This window comes from Pseudorasbora parva, chromosome 5 (genome assembly GCF_024679245.1).
Source record: "Pseudorasbora parva isolate DD20220531a chromosome 5, ASM2467924v1, whole genome shotgun sequence".
In the NCBI taxonomy this organism is placed as follows: domain Eukaryota; kingdom Metazoa; phylum Chordata; class Actinopteri; order Cypriniformes; family Gobionidae; genus Pseudorasbora; species Pseudorasbora parva.
The window spans coordinates 25179382-25195194 of record NC_090176.1 but is presented as its reverse complement, the minus strand read 5'-3'; the positions used below and the strand labels follow the sequence as shown (position 1 = coordinate 25195194).

The window sequence follows — 15813 nt, the reverse complement described above, 5'->3', positions numbered from 1 at the left end:
AAGACTTGGAGTTAAGCTTTTCTCTGAGAAAAGAACGGCACTGAAGTCATTCTTAATAAGGGAAGATATGTTCTGACTTTTGCCGACCGGATACGGCGAAAGTTTAATCTATCAGCTAGCTCTGCTTCACCTTCATTGCTCTGGTTGGTTGTAGCGCTATCCTATCGCGTGCAGAGGGAGTGTGAAAGACAACTGTTTATCCGCCCCTCGGATTGAGCTGTCAATGGTGAGTTTCCAGACCAAACATCTTGATGTGGGTATGGCTTGTCAGGCTAGTGGTTGACTGTTTTTGATTTATTACAGCAGCAAAAATAATTTTGCACAAAAAGCAAAACCACAGCGCATCTGACATGACTGGCTTAAATTTGAATAGACGTTTGAGATTGACGAATTTAGACATTAATCTCTTAAATTACACACAACATTTGTATACTTGTTTCTAACTTGAATAGTATTTGAAGAGAATGACTTGCATATATGATGAGTTAAATATATAATGACTTTCATAAAACTTACTGTAAAGTGTTTATCTAAGTGTCAGGTAAGATGCACACCTTTTGGATTTTTGATATTTAATAAAATAAACTGTCAAATCATATGAAAATATGGATATGCATTATTTCTCTAGAATACTGTTTGGGCTCTTACACAATATATGCTAGATTTAAATGCGTCATAACTGATAGAACACTGATGAGAATACTGCTTGAGAAAATATTTGCACCAAATTATTATTATTATTAATGCGTTATGCATTGCTTTTGATGACGGCCATTATAAGGAAGGAAATCCCACAGAATAGAATCTATCTTAAAAAAGTGCATACAGCTGCTTGATTTATTTGTTGTTTGTTGATTTTCAAATATAAAACTTGTTGAAATGTTTTGAGTGTGTGCATCTGTTCTTTAAGAACACTCATCTCATTCAAACAAAACCGTGATAATATTGATAACTTTTGATAAGATTTGCATCACTATAATCATGATGAAATTTCCATACTGTTTCATCCCTAATTTCGACCAAAGCAGTCTTTGTCATGCAAAGAAAACAACAACAAATGTTAAAACACCATGATGAACAATCACACCTGACAGGGTCAATCAGTAAATTGACCAATCATCCAATAAACCAATGAAATCCAGTAAAAAAAAAAAAAATAGGTATATGTTTGCCATGTTTGCCTTTGATGGTAAGCAATCTGACGGTATTCAGGCAGAAATCATGTTTATGGATCAGCCCAGAGCCAGGGACATTTTACGTTGCTGGATTTATTATGCTTAATGATTGTTCCTTTAGTTTTGTTGTTTATTTTATTTTATTTTATGATTAAAAAAATTAACAGAAGTTCCCTTTCAAAGCCTACAGCGAACGGCTGGTTTGTACTACAGCAGGAAGTGAAGGTATGTAATGATGTCACTAAAACCGTTTGTTGACTAACCCTCCGCCCACAAGAACACGCAAAATAGGGGGCTCGTTGCTCTCCCACGTGGAGAAGAGCGCACATTCAGCGCTTGCATCGCCCCTTTATGGTAAGAGGACCTTTCCGGTGCGCTAAAGCTGCTGTCCAATCACAACACGGCAAGCGCTGGCCCAATCAGAACTCGTTACGTATTTCTGAAGGAGGGACTTCAGAGAACAAGGAAATCATCAGGCCGTTTTTAGCACAGAGGAAACAGTGCTGTACAGATAAGTAAATTGTGTGAAAAATACTGTTTTTTTACATGTGAAACATGAACTCATGTTATATTGCACACTGTAAACATAATCAAAGCTTCGAAAACACACGAAGAACGGGACCTTTAAAGTTAAAGCATTTAAGCTCTTCCTGGAACAACGCTGAATACGGCAACTAACTAAATTAATTTACAACGCTTTACTAAATGATGTTCTTTTTAATGTTATGTAATATGACAGTCCCAGCCATAGTTACTATTAGCCGTGCATTGATTTTTGAGCAATATATATCATCTATATTATGCCTACACAAAAATAAACACACACTCTAAAAACTCCAATAATAAAATGTTGGAAGAGGAAAAAAATATATGCTGAACTAATTTTCTTACTTGTGCTTAGTTAAGAAGACTAATTATATTAAGTCTGCAGAAATATATTTGAAAAACATTAAAGTAATTGATATTTTCAAATCCAGTTAACATTTAGAATTGCAAATGTTGACTGGACTAAAAAAACGCGAATCCAGTCAACATTTTATAAAAGTAGGCTATATGGCCAACATAATATTTTACACCCAATATTTTACCATGGTAAATAGATTTTTGTTTGTGCTGTTGAAATGGGCTAGAAACATTTGATAAAATAGCCTATATCAGAACAATATTTGTGAAATTAGATGTATTTTCGATGTTTTGTTTATGATGGTATCTGCATTATAATGAGAAGATGGATCCTATAACACTTAGCTTATATTACATTATTTAATATACATATATAATTCATGAACATATGTAGTTAATTGTGGCATTTAATCTGCCTAATTTTAATGAATACGTACAAGAGCTTGTTTGACAACGCAAAAGGATCTGTATTGCTCGTTTGATCACTTTCGCGGAAGCATCTCTGGAGTACTTGTTTGATTTCGCGGAAGAATACAGATCAAAGGACTTCGCGAGGTTCACCGAGAGGCAGCAGCAGCGATTTTGAGGATGCAGTTCACGCGTCAGGTAAGTGTTAATGATTACATTTCAGACAAATATGTCGAACATATTAGGCTTGTGTGGATATTTAACGTTAGACGTGAAGTAAGAAGTAAATTATAAGTAAATATATTCAAGGGAAATAGGGATTATTTAGGCCTAAGTGATGTCTACGTCAAGTTCACTCCTCATCGAATAAATGATTTACGTTACGTTAATGTGGTCTTTAACCATGTTTACGTAATAATACATAATTTTGTTTTAAACTATAATACTATATAATGTATTTTAGATTTAATCTCAGCGTGTTGTGCTATTTTTTTGTCAGACAAACTTTCTCTCATTAGCTATAGGCCAAGGTGCCGTGGTGATGATTTTTATACGTGCAAATTTACTGAAACATGTCAGACGTGTAACTTAATGTAGGCCAAATAATGTACGCTATTTAGGGTTACGTGGTAGTGTTGAACGTGATTTCTTTCGCGTTCCAACTTTTGAAATTGTCCTGTAAATTAAGGGAACAACATAACCATGAATACTATGATAAAATGGCGCTCATTTCATCGTCCTCACAAGGAACGAATTCTAAACTTTAGTTTAGTCACACATGCAAGTAAATTCTTAATATTGATAAAATGTATAAAGAACATACTTTTTTTATTATTATTTTTTTTCTCTTTCTTTCTCAACAGGGTGTGACCAAGATATCCATTGATGCTTTGTCGTTGCAAAGTTTCTCATCCAAGCCAGTCAGTTCTTCTTAAAGGGATAGTTCACCCAAAAATGAAAATTCTGTCATTTACCCTCATGTTGTTCCAAACCTGTATGAGTTTCTTTGTTCCGCTGAACACAAAATAAGATATTTGGAAGAATATTTGTAACCAAGCAGATAGACCAAATATTCACTACCATAGTAGGGGGGAAATACTATAGTAAATGGTTGCTCTATCTGCTTTGTTACAAACATTCTTCCAAATATCTTATTTTGTGTTCAGCAGAACAAAGAAAATTATACAGGATTTGAACAACATGAGGGCGAATAAATGACGACAGAATTTTCATTTTTGGTGAACTATCCCTTTACCAGCTGAAACACTGAAAGTAGCAAGAATACTCCACTGGATCTACTTTGACTGTGTATTTTCAAAATTGAAGGTGCATTAAAGACATTATAGAAAAGTGACAAGGGCTTAGGTCATTTTTTTTATTATTTAAAGAAATTTGAAATTAATTCTTATGAAAATGTATTGTTTGTATGCCAAATGTTATAAATGCAGATGATACAATGTGTTTTAATTTGTTTTTATCCTCACTATAACATGTTGTAACTAGTTCCACCACTGCAATTTCTAGTATTTCTAGTAACAATTAAAACCATTTAAAAATGAAACCCCTAATTAAAACGTTTTAGTTGAATTAATTATAAAAACAGATTGAGCAAACATACATTTTAATGTTGAAGTCAAGTTTGAGCCAATTAAAAAATATTAATTCAGGTAACAATTTCTAGAACGAAATTGAGTGAACGTAAAAATTCTGTGGAACTAGTTACTAAATAATAATTCGTTGAAAGCACTAGAAATTTTTTACAGTGCAACATTACACCTTACATTTGAACAAAAGAGCAAAAGGCTGTGAATGCACACACACATTTAGTCATGATGAAGCTGTAAAATGCTCCAAAACAGAACTCCTGCGCGCTCACTGAATTTGTCCTTGTGTCTGCTTTACGTGTTTCTTGGTTGAGCAGCACACTCGCACATGACCCTGCTTAATCGATGATCAATAAGTTTTATAGATTAAAGGTATTATCAACAATCAATTGATCATCGATTAATTGTTAACATCCTTAATTGCAAGCCAACACTCATTTAATTTAATATTAAAGGGTTTGTTCCCCCAAAAATGAAAATTCTGTCAATAATTACTTTGTTGTTCGACACCCGTAAGACCTCCTTTCACCTTTGGAACACAAAAGAAGATATTTTTTGTTGAAATCCGTCTCATTACAGTGGCTCTACAATCATTTTATGAAGCGACGAGAATAGTTTTTGTGTGCAAAAAAAAACAACAACTAAATAGCGACTTATATAGTGATGGGCCAATTTCAAAACAAAGATTTGAACGGTTATGAATCAATGTAACGATTCAGGATTTGGATCACCAATGTCATGTGATTTCAGCAGTTTGACACGCAATCCAAATGACATTGGAGTCAATGAACAGAGGTCTTACAGGTGTCGAACGACATTTAGGGTACATAATTAATGACAGAATGTTCAATTAGCGCAGATAGCGCAAAGTTTCAGGTGAACTGACCCTTTAAGTAGAGCCTTTCAAATCGACCCTTAGAAGACAGCTGCCTATGAAGGGAGTAGGCAGCAAAGCATCTTTGAAACGTAGCTTGTATCTCTTTTTCTCTCTGGTGCCAAGCTCCTCATTCTCTTTTCCTTTCTATTTCAGAGATAAATTCCAGGTTCCCCAGTGATCGCTAAAGAAAGACAGTTTAGAAGAGAAATCTGATGCACAGGAATAGTGTCATCCCCAGAGGATGGCAACCTTTTAAACACAAACAGCTGAGCAGCGGAGACTAAAACTGACAGACCCTGTAGGAAAGACGAAAAGAGTAGGGTAAAAAAGAATGGTAGGGGAACAGGACATGTTACTGGAGTAAACACTAAATCCCCAGCAGTAAACTACCAGCAATGATAATCCATTAAGAATCAGTGCATAGAAAATATGGGCTTATGCCTCACTGCAGCGGCGGTTATTGATTGAGAGCCAGTCCGTCCTGAGAGGGGGCAGCGGCATTATCATGCAGCCTACGTAATGCCATTTCATTCAGGCGAGACCGGCGAGCTTTTGATTAAGAACAGATGCTGCTCACACCTCCCTTTCTCTTATGCACTGCTTATGAAAATGGCAGATTTAGGAGCTTTATCATGGTTTAATATCTCTAATGTCTTATATCCTCAACCACTCCCAAAGCCCTCTTTCTGTTCCAAAAACAAAAGGCACATTTCCCCCTGTAATTGGGTGCTATTAACAGAAATTGTGGCCTTTTGAGGATTATTTAATGCAAACATATCGACTTTATGCCATAAATGTTCTCCCTAAACTCAAGAAACAGACTGTCCCTTTCAAAATCAACCTAAAAATTGTTAACAAGACCATATATCAGCTTAAAACACCCATAGTGCAGTCCTTCTATATAAGAGAATACAGACTAATGCCTCACTGAATAGCACAGCTATAACTATGTTATCGTCGTTTTAAATAAATTTGCACAAGTTTGTCCAGCTTTATCTACACGCATACAGTATCATCACAAAGGGGGATACTGTTTGTATAATTGCAATATAAAACTATTATCAACTAGCTCTAATCTGCTAAAAGCAACAAGACATGATTAATATTAAGATATATTAGATAAATAATAACAAAATCCTCTACTGTTAAAACAATAAACATGCAGAAAACACACCAAAGAATATTGAGGATTGTATGAATGAGACTCCAGTGTCTCTTGCAATCGCACTTTGACATCTAGTGTTGTGGCACTGCCACCCTCATAAGTGACAGCCACTCCATTATCACATTATCAGAGTTGCCACATAAAACTTTACAGCGCCGACAACCAGCATTCATCACACCCTCACCTCCAAGAGGGCGCGTGGTGAGACTCTATCAGATTGACAAGTGGCTTGGGGTCTGACTGAAGCCTGACAATACTCCCCCAGAGCCCTATTTATGAGTTAGCGCACAGCGGCCTCGACGTCGGGACTTCCCAACGCACAAAATCGACCTTTGCTTTGTGGACGGTTCAGTGCCCCTTTAGACGGCACTCTGTTTAATAATTGCCTCCTTGCCATGTTCAGATTGGCCGTAAATACCCCTCCCCCCGTGTTTCACGGTGAATAGCAATTAGGAAAGTGATGACAAAGATTAGTATTTATGCAGTTGGTTCAAAAGAAGGACATATATTGTGCAGCTGTGACAATCCGGCAATAAAATCAGGGAGCGGCAAAAGTTTGATTACAATTTCCCAGAGAGGGCGGGAAGTGGCGGCGGTGGGGTGGGGAGGATTAGGCCTCAACGTACACCCCCTGTCTGTGATTGTGTCTGCCACATTACATTACCCCAGACGCTCCGAGAGGAGATATAATGAGATTATCACAAAGAAGCATGAATCGAATCCCAGATGAGACACCAGTAGGCAGTGAATGGGAGTCGCTGTTACTCACACCTGCATGAGCGCGGCTCCTCAAGCATGGAATGAGCAAAGCACTCGAGCGTAACTGCAGCGAAACGCGAACAGAGGTGATCCATTGCTCTCCTGCAAAATATCATTAAAGAAAAAATTAATAATCTTTTAACCGAAGATCTACATGAGACATGCAGCTAACGGCTCAATGTTAAGAGACTTTGTAATGTCTTGAGTGAATCTGTAATGTGCTGAAGTAACACTGCCTTAGATGCGTCTGGATAACATGGAACCATATCAGTGATTTCGTTTGCATTCAGAGTAGAGGAAATATTGAATAACCAAGGCTCAACATTAAGGTTTTCACTCGAAAATTAAAATTGTCATCATTTAATTACCTTTATGTCATTTTCAAACCTGTATGATTTTCTTTGTTCAGCGCAGCATAAAAGATGATGTTCTAAAGAGATTATAAAAAGTCAATGTGCCTCAAAATTTTTAAGCTTCAAAAGGACAAAGTTGCTGTCAAATTAAAGGTGCATTGAGTAGTTTGGTGCCAATTTAAAGTTTTTCATATTAAAGAAATTAAATTGTGGTTTTGTTAAGAGTCATCTGAATGATGTGCACTTGATACTACTCATAATAGCTTTAAATAAAAACGTTTTTTTAATTTTGTAAGGTGCGGGTCTCCCACCTCAAAATGTATCTCCTTGTTGCAGTGCTTCACTAAAAAGAATCAGCGCACTCATTGGCTGCTGCTAATACTGAAATGTTAGTTGGTGATGCGAATTTTGAGTTCAAATTTGGACAGTAAAACACTTATTATTCTTTAACATATTATTGTTTAAAGCAGGGATGCAAATGGGTGAAGGGTAAAAATGTGAAAACATTGAGATTTTTTTCTGTATATTTACTTTTCATGCTCATTTCTAGACACTATATTAAGTATCTTTGCATCTGCCTGAAAACTAATTCTAATAGGTAAGAGGTAGAAAGTTTATGCAGGGCAAAACAACCCTTTATAAAACACAAAAAGGATTCAATAGATATGGGAGCCTGAATACATAAACAAACCAAAAAACAAGATGACAACAACCAGAAAAAATGTATGTTGGAAATCATCTTAGCTTCATTAACACTCAAAACTGAAAACTGAAGATCCAAATGCATCAATATGGGATACTTTGTACACTGCCTTGAGTTAAACCCTATTTCTTTATTACTTTGTAATGTTACTCAAAAAAACTCACATTGGATCAAAATATTTTGATCTCAAAAAGGTGAATTCTCACCTAAAGGTGAGGAGTTTGCATCTATGTTAAAGGGTCATGAAACCCTAAACAGTTATGTGCGTTGAATATCACATTAGACATGGCTAATGCTTTTTTTTTTGTTGGGTACTAGTAAGATAATTAATTATTGTGTTGACCACTCTTTAAAACTATAAAATCCGTACTTTAAGTACACAAAGAAAACCAATGCTAGCCCAAAATCTACTGAAAGCCACTTTAATCTATACAATTCAACTGGTGTGCTGTAAGTGTTCTGAAATGAGAATCTTTTTTTATTATAAACTGATTGAAAATGAAGCCATTATTCACTCACATTTCAGATGCACACAGACTACATCAAATATGGCGAAACAAACCTCATTTGGACACAATGTGCAAACAAATGAGGTTTGACATTAGTTTCCCTATTAAATGTACATAGGAACTGAGCTGCTTTTTCGTGTCACACGGGCAAGTGGACAGCCATAAATGTTGAGCCCTGTGCAACATTGGCATCAAACACACACAGATGGCATCCTTCCGCGCTCACGCATACACTAACCACCTCATTTATCCCAATGAACTAAAGGTGAAATTCAGAGACAAAAGTCAAATGTATCTGTTAGATGGCCAAAGAGAAGCTGTCAATTATCCTACAGTATACAAACACAATAACCTCCAAAGGGGCTTTTAGTTGTAGCTGCACAAATACCATTTCATCAAAGTGAAAGGTCAAGCACATCATTCTCGCTAGTTGTTAAGATAAATAAACAAACGTACCAACCGTGAAAGGTCGAAAATCAGCACAGACTAAAAACTACAAGGAGAATAAAACATGACCTCAGACAGGCCATGATCGCATACTGCAAGGTCCTGCGGTAAACCCTTCACCGCTTGTTTCTCAATAAGGAAAACAAAATTAAAAAAAGAGCTTTTAGAATAATTAACAAATGCCAGCCAGGAGCAAAAACGTTATTATTTAAAATGGGCTGAATTAGCTGAAAATTAGTGAGCTGTGTATGAAGAGCTGTCATGTTGTCACATCACATTTAATGTGGGATCAATCTTCATATTGTACGAACTGCGCTGTTTACTCTGCTTAAAACATCGATAACTCATTGTCATCATAAAATGAAGCGGCGTTACTTGGATGGCATAAATATTTCAGATGAGTCATAACTGAACATTTCAGTGTGGAGGTGACACCGCTGACTTTGGGAGCAGAGGAGAAATGAACTCTACATGAGTTTGACATCGGTCACTCTGGAGTCTTGGAGATGAAAGCTCAGTCGAGGGATCTTGTCCCCTGCACACAAAATGAATTATTCATTGAGGATTTGGAGACATCAGTTAGAGGATCTGTCGATACCAACCCCCTTCTCCACCAAACACACAAAGACCGGCCAGTAACAGTACGCTTTGCCCTTTAATGCAACCTTTAAAATGTAGTGTCTCCTGATAGGTGGGTCATTGTGTTTAGAAGTCTTGGAGAGAAAGGATGCATCCAAAACAAACGCTTAGACTAGATGGCTTTATGCTTTTTGGATATTTCAAGAACAGTTTTAAAATATCACTTTTAAGAATCACTTTACTGGAGCGCAAAGACACGGTTTAATCTAAAGGTCAGGAATTGTACAAAACATCGACAGCTGGCTTTTGAAAGCTAGAGTTTTTGGACAAACTCGTTATATTTTCCATGGGAACATCATGTATTTGAGAGCTGGATTTAAGAAAAACATTAATGGGTCATTGATACACAAATAAAGAACACATGGCAAAATTCTTAGAAACATACTCTTTGTGTTCATGTTGATTTAGAAAAACATACTACCTTCAAAAAAGGGAATTTAATTATGCTAAAAATTTAATATATTTGCCTGACAAAAAGTTATTAAATATTTCACATCCTTAAAAGTCTTTACAAATACTTTGCCTTGCAGTGCCTGCACACGGAGAGTTCAAATTCTGAATTTAATATATTTATTTTAACAATCAATTTATCTGATTGAAAAATCAAGTGAAGTCAGATTAAATTGTGTTGTTCACCAATTTTTACCAACAGGCCAGACCAAACAAATAAAGGTGTAAAAGTACAATTCACAATTCAGTTTGCATGATAGTGATCTCACAACATCATATTCAGGATACTTTGAAGCCAAAATAAAGTTGAGATGTCCGAACACATTGTAAACAGTTCACAAAAAGTACTGTTCATTTAACGGCTTAAAGGAACACTCCACCGTTTTTAGCAATAGGGCTTATTTAACTTCTTTCCTACATTTAGATATATGTGGCCAATAACGGAATTTTCTGGGTTTCCATGTTTTCACTGTCGGGCGCTAGGGGGCGCTATTGCGCATCTTCTGAATGAGTACTGAATCTCCTGATCAAAACATAGGTGAGGAAGACGCAGTGAAACGAGCGATCGCATGTAATCACATGCATATTAAAAATAACGTGATCATCCTCATTAAACAGCTTATGAATCAAAACTGCCTAATGTTACTGAATGAAATGTGGACCCAGGATGAGCTACAGGACTGTGTAAGCATTAGGGGTGTTGATGGACTCGATCTACTCCATCTGTGTTTGATCATTGCTCTGAATCTGATCTGGAAACAGTCTTTCACAAAAATGTGATTTTCTCAGCTTTTTGTTCAAAATGTTGCTTTTTTTATGAAACCTACCCATATTCAAGTGTTGATAAAAAAGGAATGCATGAAGCTAGAATAGGGCTTGGGCGCCGCGTTGCATTCTGGGACGTCGCGGCCATGTTGATGGCCTCGCGAATGTAAACATACAGCAAGTCGAATGAGGAGAAGCAGAGTTGGGAGAAAGAAAAAACATGTTAAAATCCTGAAAGGGATGTGGAATTTACCGGGATACGTTAAATAGGGAAGGCAGGGACCGCTATAGAGACAACATCGGAACTATTAAAGTTTTGGATCCACATGAATTTCCAAAGAAAGAGCGGAGCACCGACGACGACGAAAACTTTATTTTGTTGGTCCCCAACAGACATTCTACTGACTATAAGTAACTTTGCAACTACAATTCAACTTATTCTACTAACCCGAACCCAAACACATAACCATAACCTACTAGTCTACTAACAGTACAGTTAATACTCTAATTAGTGTTAGTTGACATGCTGTTGAAAACGTACAGTTAGTAGAATGTTTAAAGTGGACTATCGAAAAAGTCTAACCGAAACATATATATTATTATTATTTTTATTATATAAGAAATTGCTCTGCCTCCGTTTTTATTTGTTATTGCAATGTTACTGTTTTCTATATTTATAATTTGCACTTCCTCCATTTTCTGTCTTTTGTTGTTATTTTATAGATACATATTTATTTGCTTATATAGTATTGAAATATTTTTTTTTTTAAAGTGTATTTATTATTGTTATATAAAGTGCACTCCGTTATATAAAGTGCAACAACTTGCACTCCGTTTTCTGTGTTCATTTATTATTTGTAACCTTTTACCTTGAAGCATTCCACATTTCTGTGTTCTCAGGTTGCACTACTTGCAAATAAACACTAAAAAAACATCCGATTGTGTGACAATTCTTGCTTTTTGCACATCGTACTGTTATTACTTCTTGTCCGTGGTTGCGCCTCCAAGCATGAAAGCGGTGGAAAGTTAATCCATTTTCGACATTTCCCATGGTGATTATGTGTTGCGCTGTTACACCCCAAAATGCAGCAACGGTTTACCATAGTTGAAATAACGCCAACATAATCAAATTAAGACACACGACTGAGAGGGAGTATGTCTATAAACAGTGCGCAGTAGTCCGAGTAGTAGTAAAGGATGCCATCAACATGGCCGCCACGCCAAGTAATGACGTCATGACGCCCAAGCCCTATAAAACGATTTTTTTTTGTTCAAAAGAAGAGGGTCAGATCTTTATTTTGATATATTGCATGCTCAGATATTCATTTAACAAAATATTCTATGGGCTATTACATTTTGGTGAAAATTGGCAAAAACCCTGGCGGTGGCTGGCAACTTTTTTTTTAAACGCTGGCGGGGAAAGAGTTAATATGACTGAAACTTGTTTCCATGGAGATCGATCTCACACACACACACACTTAGGCTACATGTTTTGCTTGTTGCCATGTTGGTACTGTTTGAAGCAGTTCTTTATTATTTTGCTACTGTACTTTCTGAGTTGTTGCCTAAATTAACTTACAGCTTGTCCTGCAAAAGTGCCCAAGTCTAAATTGAGTATAAACACAGGTGCGTATGCATATCATACACATACAAGAGAAACAGACACACTGTTTCTAAGTAGTTTTTCTGTGTACTTCTACTTTTTTAAGTAGTTTTAAAAATCTGTAATTTTAATTTTACTTTTACTTAAGTACATTTTGATTGAAGTATTGTACTTCGCTACATTTTAAACCACATCCGTTACTGAGTAAAAATAAATCATTAATGCAAAGAGGAAAGGGGGGGAAAACGCAATCCGGAAACGACGATATTTAATAGAGGGAGAGAACAAACGCGCAAATATCAGATGGAGACGAACAAGACAGGTGGAAGCAAAACACCATCGCAAACCTGGCTATAGTATGGAAATACTTTGGATATAGAAAAAAATAAAGTGGTATTGTCCTGGAGGATATCAAATTTGCACAAAATGTGGATGCAAATGAAGAAACACATAGAACATGTTCAGTAATACATCCCTCTGTACAGATAAAGGTATGTTTATAACTTAAGGCTGATTGATTTCTGTGACGCAGAGGGAATCCTGGGATCCAGTCATGAACATTAACTTTACATTATAACATAGAATTCACGTAATACACGCAAACTGATGGATGAACGAAAAACTCGAAAGTAGAGATGTGGACCTAGAATAAATCAAATCGCAACGTAGTCTGTGAATATTAAAGGTCCCATTCTTTGCGATTCCATCTTTCAAACTTTAGTTAGTGTGTAATGTTGCTGTTAGAGCATAAATAATACCTGTAAAATTATAAAGCTCAAAGTTCAATGCCAAGCGAGATATTTTATATAACAGAAGTTCCCTTTCAAAGCCTACAGTGAACGGCCGGTTTGGACTATAGCAGGAAGTGCAGGGATGTAATGACGTCACTAGAACCGTTTGTTGACTAACCCTCCGCCCACAAGAACACGCAAAATAGGGGGCGTTGTCTTGTTGCTCTCCCATGTGGAGAAGAGCGCGCATTCAGGCTAACGTTACCATAATGGGGCTTGCATCGCCCCGTTATGGTAAGAGGCGGGACCTTTAAAGCACAAAACATTGCTATATGAATATATGATCTGCTTTTTCTGAATGCTCTGCTCCGTCTACTACATACAGGACTCTATTATTCTTAAACATTAACGAATTAATGATAAAAATAAGTTGTTAATCTAATTCATAATAATTTATTGAATTTAGTTTAGACATGTATTATTGCAATTTTAATAAACAAAACAAACAAATGGTTTTAAGTTCGTTATAATAAAGCATTTGTTCAACCAAAAAAAAAAAAAAAACATAATATGTTAATGCATGCATATAACGGGAAGAGAGACTGTTCTAAATGTGTCTTCATTCTCACATAGCATTAGACACAAAACTACAGCAGACCAGCAGCGTGCTGGCAATATAGATAGCTTCATTTATTTTCAACAAGTGTATTGCAGAGTGCAGCTCACTGATGTAACAGTCATATTGAGAGAGAGGATGTTGTAGGACTGAACCACCATTTTTGAAATTACAGACTGACAAAGATTTCAAATAACTGACTTGATCCGTTCATCTGTGAGGTTAATTTACTCATTCATCCTAAATGTTAGTGGATAAATGTTTGTGGAATTTCTAGCATTATGAAGGCAGAACTTGCATGATTAAAATTATGCACAATACCCATGTCAAAATGCAGACCCAGAGTCATAAATTCTTAAGTCATAATTCGTCTAGTTTGTTTTTTGCCCTTGCCTTAGGAGTGCATAAACAAAAAGTCGCCCAAAGTTAAATGTGTTTTGTTAGGAAGGCCACCCGCTGTGAAAAACACCCTATGGTCCTGTCTCATCATTTTGGCATTTATATGACACTAAAGAGGCATTCAGGACCACATCAGACATTTGGGGTGAAATTGTAGCATTTCACACTGTTTCCGTCAGGAGTCATTTCCTCGATTCCTTCCTGTTTTGCTTGTGACAGTCATACATTCTCAGACAGGGCCATCCATCATTCTTCTCAGCAGCATGTTGATGAGACCTGTCTTGGATGGGCTGTTTTGCAAACTGTCTATATTTAACCAGCATGAGGTAAATATTTAGTGAGTGGTGTGACGGTATGCCCCTGGAAAGCAGTGCAGTCGCTACGAGCGAAAGACGAGACATGGAAGCTGTCAGAACAAATGGCCGGACAGAACTCAAAGTGGAGCACAAACCCTGAGACAATGAGCTTTACGAGGCACTTCCCGAGGGTCAGTCTATGAAGACAAACACCCCTGCTGGAGGAAATCCTACCTTGTCACCCAACACAGCTTGGCATCCTAAGCTTATGCTACAAAGTCATTTATAAAACTCACAAAGAGAAAGTCTGAGCTCTGCCACAGCACTGATATTCAATGGAAGCTTTTCAAATGGCACACTGTTTATAGTATAAAAACTAAAGTATTATACAATTAACTATTCTAAGGCCGATTATGAATGTAATTTGATACTTACGAGTGCCCAAATGTGCCGGGTCAGTGCCAGTTAAGTTTAGTCTGGGTTTAAAGTCAGCACCTAAAATCATAAATCATAAAATCTGTATCGGTTTGTTTGTTTAGTGTGAAGCATAGGCATAGAAAACAGCACTTTTCCCTTTCCATTGAGCAATTAATAAGATAAATATCGACATCTTCAACTTTATTCAAACATTATTAAAAATTAGCTAATGATTTTGTAAGTATCACTCTTAGAAGAAAAGGTTCTATCGGTGCTACGTATTTGGAACCCTTAAAAGGTTATATATAGAAGTATAGTTGAGTCTACTCCAAAGACCCTTTTATGCTAAAAGGGTTCTATAATGACAAGAAAGAACCATTTTGGCACTTAAAAAGGGTTCTATATAGAACACTGCAAAAAAAAGGGGAAAAAAAGCATTTCTTATCTTAGCAAAAAACTCCCAAAATAAGACAATTACTTTTGCTTGTCTAGTAAATACTTCTTGTTTTAAGAATGTTTAGATGTTTGGACTAGAAACAAGACAAAAATACTAAGTAAGAAAAGCATTTTTTGCAGTGAACCTTTTAGGGGTTCCAACTACGTAGCGCCAATAGAACCTTTTAAGGTTCTATATAGAAACTTTTCTTCTAAGAATGTACTGCATAGTTGTGCCTAATCAATTTATTTATTTGTAATAAAATAAGATAAAAACATACCAAATTGTGCAGACATCGTTTTTTGGCTAGGCTGTCATACAAAGAAATTATGAGCATATGTGAAACCAAGAGAGAACCACCGAAATCTCAAAATCCTGATATGGGCCTTCCACACCAAATAATTCTGGGAACTCAGTTATAGAAACTAGTACAGAACTAATGTTCCCCCCTAGAACTCTGAAGTGGCCGACATCAGCATCTTTAAAGGGATCCCCTGGTGTTGAGACTTGTATGGCTTAATGTAACATAAATTATGTCTCTTACTGAATTATGTAGTA

The 15813-nt window shown here is 36.4% G+C and overlaps 1 protein-coding gene and 1 long non-coding RNA gene across 2 annotated transcripts in view; both read right to left on the bottom strand.

Moving 5' to 3' along the window:
* LOC137076215 (uncharacterized) overlaps positions 1 to 6947 on the bottom strand; it is a 37837-nt gene extending 30890 nt beyond the window's left edge. Inside the window, exon 1 of the long non-coding RNA XR_010905256.1 lies at positions 6902 to 6947. This is a non-coding gene — a long non-coding RNA (uncharacterized lncRNA). The remainder of the gene's footprint in view (positions 1 to 6901) is intronic.
* The window catches only part of thsd7ba (thrombospondin, type I, domain containing 7Ba), a 385534-nt gene that overhangs the window by 310458 nt on the left and 59263 nt on the right, over positions 1 to 15813 (bottom strand). The gene's annotated exons all lie outside the window — the stretch shown is intronic.